General features: G+C 37.8%; 1 protein-coding gene and 1 long non-coding RNA gene across 3 annotated transcripts in view; one reads left to right on the top strand and one right to left on the bottom strand.

The window, feature by feature from the left end:
• The window catches only part of LOC116630165, a 62717-nt gene extending 50201 nt beyond the window's left edge, over positions 1-12516 (bottom strand). Inside the window, exon 1 of the long non-coding RNA XR_004298888.1 lies at positions 6555-12516. This is a non-coding gene — a long non-coding RNA (uncharacterized LOC116630165). The remainder of the gene's footprint in view (positions 1-6554) is intronic.
• UNC5C (unc-5 netrin receptor C) overlaps positions 1-12651 on the top strand; it is a 351284-nt gene that overhangs the window by 283216 nt on the left and 55417 nt on the right. The window lies entirely within an intron of this gene.

Here is a 12651-nt window from a genome sequence, read left to right as displayed (position 1 = left end):
TTTATGAAGTTCTGTTTCCCTTCCAGTGTCTATACACACAAGGCCCTTGAAAAAGAAACCCTTACTTAAAATACAAATAAGTAATGACGTTGCTGACACAGAATAAAAATCCTACAGGCTTATTTTTCTGTCCACAGTATGTTGCTTTCTTTGAGAATTGGCAGCTACTGAGTGTAAAGCACAGCTTCTGGTTATGAGTTTCAGACTGCTACTGTGTATCTCACTAAGTTCCTATTAGAAATGCAAGAATGAAAAGAATATAGCTGTTTTCCTAACCATTAATCCAGAGATACAGGGTTTGTTCCTCTAAGCATGAGTTTGAGTTGAGGATTAAAATAAAAACAGCACACACCAAGTTATTCTTTTTTTTTAACATTTTTATAATTTAATATTCTTCTTTTAGTGGAGAACAAATTGATTCATATGATCAAAAAGTAACAATATTTGAAGTCTCTCTCTCTCTCTCTCCCCCCTGTCCCTCATCTCTCTCCCTCTCTCCCTCTCTCAATACTGTATTTCAACTTTGGGTGATTTAACACCTACTGCTTCTATTGTGCATATTTTAAAATTCCCAAAGCAACCTATTTAACAAGAAATACAATGCTGCAAGGTGGAACTTTGGGCCTTTAATTGGTTACACAAAATGACATCTACTAAATTATGACATTTGTCAAATACAAACATGACATATGCAAATTAAGACTTTCATGACATAGCATCCCCTTAGCATCCAGCTTGTTTCTTATGACACTAATAGAATTTTTTTTTAATGTATGGCTATTTGTCAGTAATGATGGCATGAAGTGGTTGTATAAATCAGGAAAGGGAACAAGGCTACAAGAGAGGGTTTTGTTGTTTTCTTTTGTTTATTTTTTATCAAGTCTCTTGTTAGACTGAAACATTTGAGTGTTTGGATTAAAATCAGTCAGTTAAAAAGCTATTTCCTTTTACAATTCTGATTTGCTATAGTAACAGCCCTACTAAGTCAATAAACTCTTTCATCTGCCCTCCTATATCTACTCTAGAGCAACAGAAAATTGTAGTCTGTGCTATTGATTTCCTTAGTGATAAAAACCACAGAGATAGTGCTGCACTGTGTAATGATAGTATTTTACAGTGAAAGTTATACTTTCTACTTACCAGTAAGCTGGGTATTTCTGGCATAGCATTGCACCAAAGTCTTGCAAAGAAATAATACTGCTCTTGGTCCTTATTTTGGAAAACAAAGGCTTTCTAATAGTGAAAGTACTCAGTTTGCAAGAAGGACGAGGTCTATATTAAGAAATAGATTGGAGGATGGGGCGCCTGGGTGGCTCAGTCATTAAGCGTCTACCTTCCACTCAGGTCATGATCCCAGGGTCCTGGGATCGAGCCCCGGGTCAGTCTCCCTGCTCAGCGGGGAGCCTGCTTCTCCCTCTCCCACTCCCCCTGCTTGTGTTCCCTCTCTCGCTGTGTCTCTCTCTGTCAAATAAATAAAATCTTAAAAAAAAAAAAAAAGAAATAGATTGGAGGTAAAAAAGACAGCCAGAAAGTTGCAATTGACAATTAGGAATTATCATTTAATGTTTATTTACTTTAGGAGAATTAGTGTCTTTGAGGCATTAATAGTCTTTCATCAACATTGCAACGTTTATCTCAAAATAAAGCTAGTTACCATTGAACCGAGTATGCTATACCTCTGAAATTGTATTCCTAGTTGAAATTGTATACAAATGACTCTGATATAAATGTAGACATGCTGCTAGGTAGGAGAAATTCAGAGTTTATAATAGAGGTAAGTAGCATTCAGAAACCTAGACAATGTAGTGTAGTATATTTTAAAAGCCAAATTGATACTTAAGAGCAATACAATGTGAAATATGTAGAGCATATTACTGTCAATTCTAATTCAGTAATGTGTTCAAAACAGTCATATTCAGTCACATTCCTTCCTTAACCACCTCCCTCAATACAAATAACTTTGACTCAAAATATGCAGAAATATTGGGTAAAATATTAAAACTTAAAAAATATACATATACACATGTATGGAGTGTGTGTATATGTGTGTCTGAGAAAGAATGAGTCAAGTTTGGAAAGCTAGAGAAATCCTCAAATCATCAAAATGAAATAGGAACTCAAAACGAGAGAGGTAACTGCATGAGTGGATACCAGAATAATCCAGAGGGGCATTGGCCATGGATGTAAACCTAGGGATTGGGAGTTAGAGGTTTTGTTTTGGCATAGAGGCCGAGGCCCAGAATTTGCACAAGCCTGAGGCCGAGAGTTGAAATCTAGAGCCCTTTGAATAAAGCCGGGTCTCAAGTGGCTGCTCCCACTTATGAGACCAACTAGAAAATTTTTACCCACCAGCCCAGGGAAGCCACAGGAAAATTCATGACAGAGAAAATAAAAATGAAATCTTCACTTAACTAAAACCTATAATAAAACCACAGTCCTACACCCAGATCTGCTATGGAGTCTAAAATACAGTACTAAGGGAATAAAAAAACAAAAGATATGTAATTAACATAGTTGCTGAAACTTCTAGGGTACCAGCAGAAGCAAACAACAAGCCATTCTCTTGAGTTCTTTCCACAACCCAAGTGCACTGGTCTCTGACAAAAATAGCCCACTCCTGGAAATGAGACTACAATACGAAGTTTCACATCACCCAGGGGGACAGTCTGCTGCGAGAGAGAGTGCACAACACAGGGAGTGAGTTACTCAGCACTCTCATAACATGGACTCAGAGCAATCTGAGTGAGACTATAAAGTAAATAAAAGTAAAAAGACAAACTGTATTTTTAAAAGATATATAAGCACAAATGCAAGAATAGAATATTCTAAAAAGGATAGACAGATTTGGGGAAAAATCAAATGAATGCCTAGAAAGGTAAACAATTGAAAGTTAAAACTCAGTGGGAGGTTAAAAATCAAATCAGAGACAACTTTGGATACAGCTGAAGGGAAAATTAGTCAACTGGAATGTAGATCCCATGAAACTTCTCAGACTACAGGGAAGAGAGATAAAGTAAGTGATTATATAAAAGGGAGGTTAAAACACATGTAGAAGAGAATGAGAATACCCAAATTTGCTCAAGAGAGCAAAATTTAAAAGATTTTCAGACAATTGAAATGGAGAGGGCTTACAATTCACAAACTCTCACTGAGTAAACTACTAAAAATATAAAATAAAAATTGATTCTTTAAAAAAAAGAGAGCCCAATGAAGAGGCAGAAAATAAAGATGGAAGTAAATTATTGACAACCTTAACACGGAATATGGGAAAGTGTGATCTGAGTTAAATTTTTCTAATTTCCATATAGTGTTCAGTAAAAAAAATAACACTATTTGCATTCAATTCCATTGATTCAAGTTTACCAATTAAAATAGTAAGCCTAACTACACACATAAAAGGTGGGTATATAAATTCAAAATAAGATTTTTAAGGGCAGGAAAGGAACAACAACAACAAAAAACCATAGTAAATGAAAACAATAGTTAAGATGGTATAGACAGGGGCGCCTGGGTGGCTCAGTCATTAAGTGTCTGCCTTCGGCTCAGGTCATGATCCCAGGGTTCTGGGATCGAGCCCCACGTCGGGCTCCCTGCTCTGCGGGAGGCCTGCTTCTCCCTCTCCCACTCCCCCTGCTTGTGTTCCCTCTCTCGCTGTCTCTCTCTCTGTCAAATAAATAAAAATTAAAAAAAAAAAAGAAAGATGGTATAGACAAAGGATCATCATATGTCAGGGATAACAATGTAAATGAATTAAATTTACCTGTTAAAGGAGGTTCAACATTGAAAGTTGTAGTAAAAAAATCCCATTTGATACTGTTTAGGAGAGACATACTTAAATCCATAATTATAGAGAAAGATTGAAAGCTAGAAAGTGGAACTTAACAGTATAGTGCAAACTTTATTTTAAAATAGCTTTGACTGTCTAATTAGGCCATTATTAATTCAGCTTCATCTCCCATTATGCCTAAGTAACACATACCAGAGATTGGTTTTGCTTATAGTTTTAATTTAGGTGTTTGTTTTTCTTAGACTCTATAGTTTTTAGAATATTTAATTTTCCACAGAGTAAGTAATCAAAAATTTTCTAAATTTTTTACCACACTAGCAGTTTTGTGTTTCAAACATTTTAGAAAATACGTGGTTCCCCGATGTCAAATGAAATTTTTCATCAAAATCTTCGAGGGTTTCTTACAAGATGATTGGATATTTTAAAGGTATAATAATGCTAAATGTTAGCAAATGTGCAAAGTGAAGTCTCTTGTATTTTGCTAATGGGAATGCAACTTTTTACAATTATTTGGGGAAGCAATTTGACAATATTAGTTAAGGGCTTCAAAATTGTTTATACCCTTTGGTCCAGTAATCCTACTTTAATGAATAAATTTTAAGAAATTAATCTAGATACCTAAGAAGATATATGCCAAATATGCTTTACATTCTTTATAATTTATTGTAAAAAAAATGCGAAACCTGAAAATCCAGTATTAGAGCAGTGGTTAAATAATAATATGGCACTTACATAAGGTGGAATATCATACAGCCACTAAAATGTTTTTGATGGTTTAACATGGAAAAGCAGAATATGGACTTACAAATGCATTTAGTCATAACTATGTAAAACTAAGCTTAGGAATAAGATGAATGAAACATATGCATTTATTTTTGACCAGTGAGATTGCAAGTAATTTCTTTCTTTCTCAATATGCTTTTTATTCACTGTGTTCTTTATACTTGGCTTTTCATTATGTTCATAATTGTAAATGACTTTCTAAAAAAGAGATGTTGAAGATTGGCTAGAACAACTGTATGATCTTGGAAGCAGGAATCTTGGGATTTGAGAAATAGCGATATCACTGACTTGTCCTAGAAAATTGGTCCCATTGATTCAAATTAGATTTGATTAAAATTTGATTACCAAAAAGTATTTGCATAAAAGATTTGCATAACCCCTAGTTGTATAGAAACCCTGGGGTGGCAAGAGTTACTTACAACCAGTAAATCAAGGGTATATATAAAAGGATTTCAAAGACGTGGGGATTTGGAACTGAGTTATAGTTTTGCATTATTTCCCAGTTGCCTATTATACACATATCACTCTGTCCTTGCAAGCACACTTATTCTTAAACTGATGAATTGGATTCATTATGAGATGCTGTGTAATTTCATTTGTGAAACAAGGGCATGGTCTTTAAGCAATTTCAGAAGCTCCACTAAATTTTTTAGGCCATCCATACACATTAGTTGATACTGAAGTATGAAATATATCATGTATATGTTACACTGGATATACGCTCATTGGCCTGAAAAAGTAGTTCCCACACTGGAGACCCTACATTCAAATTAAGAACTTCAAAAAGTTGTGTTATTTCACGGAATGCATTATTAAAGAAGACATCAGAGTCAATTATTGTCCCAGAATGAAGCTGGACCTTTTTGGTTTATAAGCACATTGTTAATTTTAAAAAATAAATAAAAATTAAAGAATAAAAAAAACTGGACACCTTAGATATGTTAAATGGTATGGATTGCATCCAAAAAGAAAGGGTAGATAGCTTGGGACATTTTTTACTATTGAAAATAACTAAACACACATGCCTGATATGAGAAACTTAATGGATTTCCCTGTTTTTACTTAATAATACTACAGAATAGTGTATCTTATTCAGAAGGCAGTATTGGAAAGTCCGTTATGCTGTCTGCCCATTCAGGTTTCTTTATATCATTTCTAAAAGTATATAAAAGCAGCCCCTGGTTCTACAATACAATTTTGAAATTGGATTTCCATAAAATGGTTCCAAGCACAGAGAGAGGGAGAGAAAAGGCGGCAGGGAGGAGAGAGATGGAGAGAAACTGGACACAGAGAAAAAGAGATACAGAAGAAGAAAAAAGCACTTGAAAATCCCCCAAAATGCTAAGCCAATAACCATGTTTACATTTTATGTTGAAATACAATGATATTACCAAGACCTAATAACTCTTAACTTTCACAATCTCTATAATGAATTTCTGGTAAGATCTACTTTGCCATGGTTGGCATATAATGGTTTAATCCATGCTTCCCTCTTCCTTTAGAAAACAGCAATCCAAAACTATATACATAGCTTGGTCCAGAACTGGTGATTCATATATATTTATGAATATACTCGGATTATTACATGACTGCAGCCATTCCTCTGGACTTTACTTTTTAATCCCATTCAAAGATCAGAGTCCCACATCGGGGTGTGTCACAGTTCAGATCTGAATTTAGAATTCCTTCTTGCTGAAGAGCGTTTATGCCACAGTAGACAAATTAAAAATAACAATTTACAAATAAGAACTGCCTGGAATTGTGTCTGCATCAGTGAACTTCCTGACTTTGGGAAATTAAAATGTTATGCAGTCTGCAAATTTAGCACTTTCTACTCATTAAAAAATTTACATGTCACATAGCGCTTCCATTAATTCTCACGTACAGAGGAAGTGGCAGAACTCTGTGTAAATTGTGGTGTGGACACACTGCATACCAGGACCCCTGGAATCCTACGTTTGTTTAATGTGGGGAAATAATTTACCTTTACAAATAGTCTCTTCTTGACTTGAGAACGATGTGTTTATAACCGCCTGGTAGGCATCTGAGAAGGTGCTAGTCAGTTTCCAGTGAGATTCTTGTCAGCACAGCAATTTGATAGGAAAGAATAATTGTGAGTGTCAGACAGTGAGTGCTTTTATCTACAGTTTGGAAGAAGCTGATGTCATAGCTGTGTTTGTATCATCCTCGCTACGCGTGGTGTCCCAGCTGGCAGATAAATATTCCGTAAATATTCTGGCTGCCCAACACGGTGCTCTGCCGCCTCCGGTGTAGTAAGTGCGGTTTGCTTTAGCGTCTTTCCCTTCTGCTAAAACATTTTCCTGTTTTTGAAAGCAGGGATGTGGTTAGAAAGTTTAGCCCACAGAAACCTGCCGAACACCTATGGGGGCCCCAAGCAAATCAGTGCGAGAGGACAAGGGCAAGGTCTTCAGCTTCTAGGATGGAAAGGAAACTCCAAGGGAATCAAGAAGGGTCCCAATTCCACAACCACAGCAAAGCCGAGACTCCTCCAAGGTCACGTCCCTGCCGGACCAGCGCTTTTGCTTAAGTATTCCTTTTGCCTAAAACCCCAGCCGCTAGGGTGATGGTATCCTACAGACCAGCCTCGGCTTCAGCACGCTTCCTCCTTTTACTTTTTCTGTCAGGCATCTTCATCACCATGAATTACAGTATCATTGCTGTTGAATTTGATAGTGTATTATTCTTCAGGAGCATTGATGAGGAGAGAGTCTACTGCATTAGAAACACTTAGGCAGCTGATCTGCAGGTTTGATCTGACTCAACTGTTGGGTGAAATTTCAGACGTTCCTTCTTCATCCACTGTGAGTCATGAGAGAAGACTTTTACATCCTGGGATGTTAATTCCCTGCTGTTCATGTTCAGAAGGGCGCGGCTGTTACCATAGGAACGGGCTGTGGATGAATTTTGTGAGGCGTGGCCCACTGTCCTGTGATGCTGGGGGATGGGGGATGACCATGGCAATTTAGATAACTGACATCAGTGATAAGCAAATGTTCTTTTCAATTTTTGTTGTCATGTCCTAGGATTTATGTATTCATTTATTTGGAGTTCCTTAAGCCCCTGTCAATAAATAAGCCCTCAGAAGAGTGGTAAATTATAATAAATGACCATGAGTGTCTTTGACAGACCTGACCTTTGACATCATTAGTGCGGTCCTGATGGGCTTGCTAGATAAGAACCAACCTAAAAGGAAGAAAACAAAATCTGGACACGTTTATTTTGAATGGCCCTTGAGATTTTTAATAAGAGCATTTGCATCGGAAGAAATGTGAGAAAAATCACATATTTTGGCTGTATGTAAAGTCACCAGCAAAAAGAAAGATCGAGCAGCCGGGTCAATGAGAGGGGAAAATGCATGGGGAATAGAGATTTTTCTAATGCTAGGATCATAAAAATAAGGACAAATCTTATGAAGTGGTTTGGTAAACTTCAGATGCATAAATATGCTAAAACTAACCAGAAACTTGATTATTTAAAAACATGCACTTTTATAGAACAGACTTAATGCTCTTATAAACTATAATTGAGTTATATTTATAACTTACATACTAGCCCACATATAAGATACAAATTAATCCTCTATTTAATCCTCACAGTATCATAAAATCTATTTGCATGTATTAAGGTAATAGAAGCAGCTCTGTATTGAAATGTATTGAGTAAACCTTGAGGGCAAGCAGGAACACCTTATAAAACTCCACCCACCTCCCTTTTGACTAGAGATTCGATAGCAAATGTGAAGAAAGAGTTTTAATTCTTGGATAAGTACATCTAGACTTTCCTTATAGGTGTTCCTTAAATCTGCCTCAGGGGTTCTCAAACTTTGAAGGGCATAAAAATTATTGATTCATTAAATTAAAAAAATTACTCTATCATGTATGTTTTAACTTAAAGGAATTTCAGAACTAATTTTTAATTTTGTTCACTTTTCATCTAACGTACTGACTTTAAGTCCTGGCATAAGTTGCTTCTGACTCCAATCTGCTGTGATCTGCTGGCCAGTCTAAAGCAAAATGACTTGTTTCAATATAATTAAACTCAAAATACACAAAAATTAACCTTATAAGTAGAACTTTTGCTAATCCTCCACTAAGAACCCTATTTTGCAAAGAAAGAAACTGAGGCATAGAATTGAAACAGCCCCCAAGTTAACACGAGAGCCCACTAAGAACCCAAATCTGGCTCGTGGTATAGTAAGCTTTTTTTCCTGCGGGCTCTTGGAGGCTGGAAGCAAATGGTTGTCAGCTTTTATTGCTCTAAAATATGATTTTCTTCCAATGTGTAGTGTCCCTGCAATTATTGGTGTTTATTCCTTTTTTCCTGTTGGCATCTTTTTTGAAGGGAATGATGTTTCTCTTTTAAATATTTATTTTTTGTAACATTTTGTGCCAAATATAATGCGATTATCATACATTTATGATACATCATTCCAGCATGGCTCTCCAGTTACTTCAGAGTAGAAACTCCCAAGTTCAGCGTCCCTCTTTGCTTGCCCCACACTTGAAACAAAAGATGCTGTTTGGAAGCTGTTCCGTTCAAGCAGGAAAATCTCTTCTTTTAGCTTTCTCATGAATATCAATGATAACGTTTCCAATGAAGAGGTGTTTTATAGTTGAAATAATTAGCATTACCTCATTCAATAACCAAATTGCAAATTAAGCCATGAACATATCAAGTCCTTTTCTATTATAGCCTTGTCGCTCCTCATTTAAATGTACTAATTACTGCCCACACCGTACTTACATACACCATTGAGGCTGTAGCCAGAGAACTGGGATCTGACCCTTGCGTTGCTGGTTCACCAGCTTTGTGATGTTAGGCAAGTCCCTTCACAGCTCTATGCTCTGGCTCCTTAGTCTGCAGACAGACAGAAAGGGGTTAGAATAGAAAATTCTAATCAATGATCTGTTTTAACTCCTGGGAGTTTGTGAGTTAGGAAGGGCATAGACTTGATTTTGAGGAATTTAAACCCGTCCAGTGATATGCAGAGGTTCAGGCATTTCTCACATCAGCATATTTGCTTGATAATTTTTTCTACTAAAATAGTACTTATGGCATAAAAGCAGTCTGTATTCTCTTTCTTAAAAAGCTAATCATACGTTCATGATAATTTTGGCTATTGTCTATTATCTCTTTCACATGAAAAGAAAATTTTTTAAAAGACTAGAAAAATCAAAACTGTTGCTGTGTATTGGAGAAATGAAGATTTATGTATAGCTCCTGACTTTGTTTCTGAGAGTTCCCAAATATAAACCCGCCAAATAGACTGTGTTCAGGCATATTATTGCACAATTATGAGCCATGTACTTGAGGATAACTCGATGTTACTTACTACAGTATAAAACCAAGGAAAGTTTGCTTTCCTTTTTAAGATACGTGGGCATGGGCTCTCCTCTTTTGTAATAGTGGAATGTCAGCTGAAAAATATGGGCAACCCCACCTCCAGTCTCAAGGATGACCCTGTGAAATTAGAAAAAGGCACTCCTTTCCCCAGTCACTTTACCACCGTCAGCTGGAACCTTGTTAGACTAACAATCCACATGGACAATCCACACAGCTCTGAATGCGGCCACCCAGAGTCGGACAATGCCATCTTAATTGATGGGAGGGTGGAAACCAAATTTTAATCGCAACACTTTCGGTTACTTTAAAATATCATTTCTCACCTTTGGGACTCAGTTTCCTCACCTGAAAACGATTGAACTAGATAACCTCTTCAAATGCTGTTTTGAGCAATTGTGAGGTGTTTTCTAGCATAAGGAGCATTTCACTAACTCTTTAATTATATCCTCCTCTTGCTTCAGTTTCCAGACTATTTAGGTCTTCACTTAAAGTGGCTCTGCACAATCAGACTTCTTCCAGTCCCTTTTCTCCCAGATCAGGACAATCTCTCCATTGAAAAATAAACATTCTTTAAAATTACTTTGCATTTATTTTTAACAATTCCTAAAGGAGGTCATGGGGCATGAGCATTTCCCATAGCAGAAGCCCCACTCTGGGGCTGGCCTCCCCTAGATGCACTTATTGAGGGCCTCACAACCAGGGGGACAAGTCTTACATCTTTCCCAGAGCCCCATGCCTTTGCTCCTTCTAGCAGTCCAAGAGCCATGGTTTTGGAAGTCGTCACCAATGGAGGTGCATTTTCTTCCCAATGGTCCTTCCATTAGATCGTTCTAATTGCAGGACATTCCGTATCTTTGGCCCTCACTCACTAAGTACCACAAACAACTCCCTAATCATTAGGACAACCAAAAAAACACCTCCCCTGCCCCAATTCCAAGCAGCCCCTTTAGAAGCGGCACCATCTCTGGTTGAGAAACTGTTTTAGCATCAAATTGCACTCTGGCCCTGGAAATTTGCTTCTGAAGCATGCCACTGTATGGCTGCCAGAAGCCACAAAGGCCGTAAACCTCTTTCAAAGGAGAGCGTGAAAGATTATACAGTATTTAAAAGAGTGCATTGCTCATGGTTTCTCCGAAAAACTGGGCTCTTTGTCTCTGTCATAACTAAGGAACCTGAAATTCAAACGAATTTTCTAAGGTCACTCTTTAAATAATGGGCCGAGTTGACTCTACAAATAAAATCCCTTAAGAACCTAGAGTCTTCGTGTACTTACAATGTGCATCATAATGCTTTTGATAGAGTTGTCATTTATCGATTGCTTCCATGGACCAGCCCTTCACAGATCTCATTTATCCTTTCCTCAGTTCTGTGGCAGTGAGGACTCGTGTTCCCTTACACGGATTAGAACACTGAGACGTAGAAAAGCGAAGCGGTTTGACCAGGCTGTCACAGTTAAGGAAGCAGCAGAGCTAGGATTCAAACTGAAAAATGAAAAGCTCAGTTTCACCGCCTTGGCCAAGAGCCCTGGTGCCTTTTTTGATGGCTTTCTTTCAAGTAGTAAGAAAGCTAACTGAAATCCCTAACTTATGAGCCAGGCTGTTGACTGGGACACGAAAAACAATTATTTTGCACTGGGTTCGGCCAGAGATGTTATTTTTCATTATTGCTAGGACTGCTCCCAGCAGGGTCACCTCATTAGCTGAGGAAAATGTCCCCTGTTGTTCCGTGAGAGATGGATCAGATGGAGAAGCGTAAAAACAAACTCTAAAAAGTGATTCTCTGTTCCCCTCGTTTAGGGGATGGAACAGTAATCCCCTTCTTTTCTGATTCCCAACCTCCTAAGTGATGTTTTAGCTCTGTAGTTGTAGAAGTGTTTTGAAAAGGATGGAAAAAGTTTTATAGAGTTGCCTTCCAAAACTCTTTATCAGTGTTTCCATAACAGAGTAAATTGGGGAGTTGAGCCATTAGTGAGTATACTTAATACTCTGGTCTGTTTTAAATTTCCCCATGTAGGAAAATAAGAGTTTGGCTAGATTGGGCCTCATCGGCTATGAGGAATAACGAACAGTGAGGCTTTCATATTTTTAAATTTCTATTTTATTTTAGAACGGCCTCAAATGCAAACACTTCATCAACTATATTGAAAGACCTATTGATAGACATCTCCCAAGCCATGTGTCACAGAAACCATCCATAAAACCCTGTCACTTTGCTCCCTTTGCTCCCCATTATCTAGAGAAAAACCAAAGCACTCTTTTCAAAATTACATTCGATCACAGGATTTTTGTCTCCTTTAGGATAAAATCAAAATGCTGCATCATGGCCCACCAGGCCTGCGTGTGGCTGCTCCTCACCCCTCTGAGCCTGCCTCCTCCCTCTTCCTCTCACTCACGTCCCTCCCACCACTCCATTTTTATGTCAGGACTCCCGCATTTACTGTCCCTCTCTGGACCATTGTTCCCTCCTGATCTCAGCTTGGCTGATTCTTTCTCATTGTTCAAGTTTCAGCTCAAATCCCATTTTTTCTAAAGATTTATTTGTTTATTTGAGAGAGAGAGAGAGAGCAGGGGGAGGGGCAGAGTCCCTGCTGAGCGCTGAGCCCCACACCAGGGCTCCATCTCACAACCCTGAAATCATGACCTGAGCCGAAATCAAGACTCGGACACTTAACCGACTGAGCCACCCAGGCGCCCCTCAAATCCCATTTCAAAAGAAAA

The sequence above is a fragment of the Phoca vitulina genome, unplaced genomic scaffold (genome assembly GCF_004348235.1).
Source record: "Phoca vitulina isolate PV1807 unplaced genomic scaffold, GSC_HSeal_1.0 scaffold3, whole genome shotgun sequence".
Taxonomy (NCBI): Eukaryota; Metazoa; Chordata; class Mammalia; order Carnivora; family Phocidae; genus Phoca; species Phoca vitulina.
This window is presented reverse-complemented; position numbering and strand designations above follow the sequence as displayed.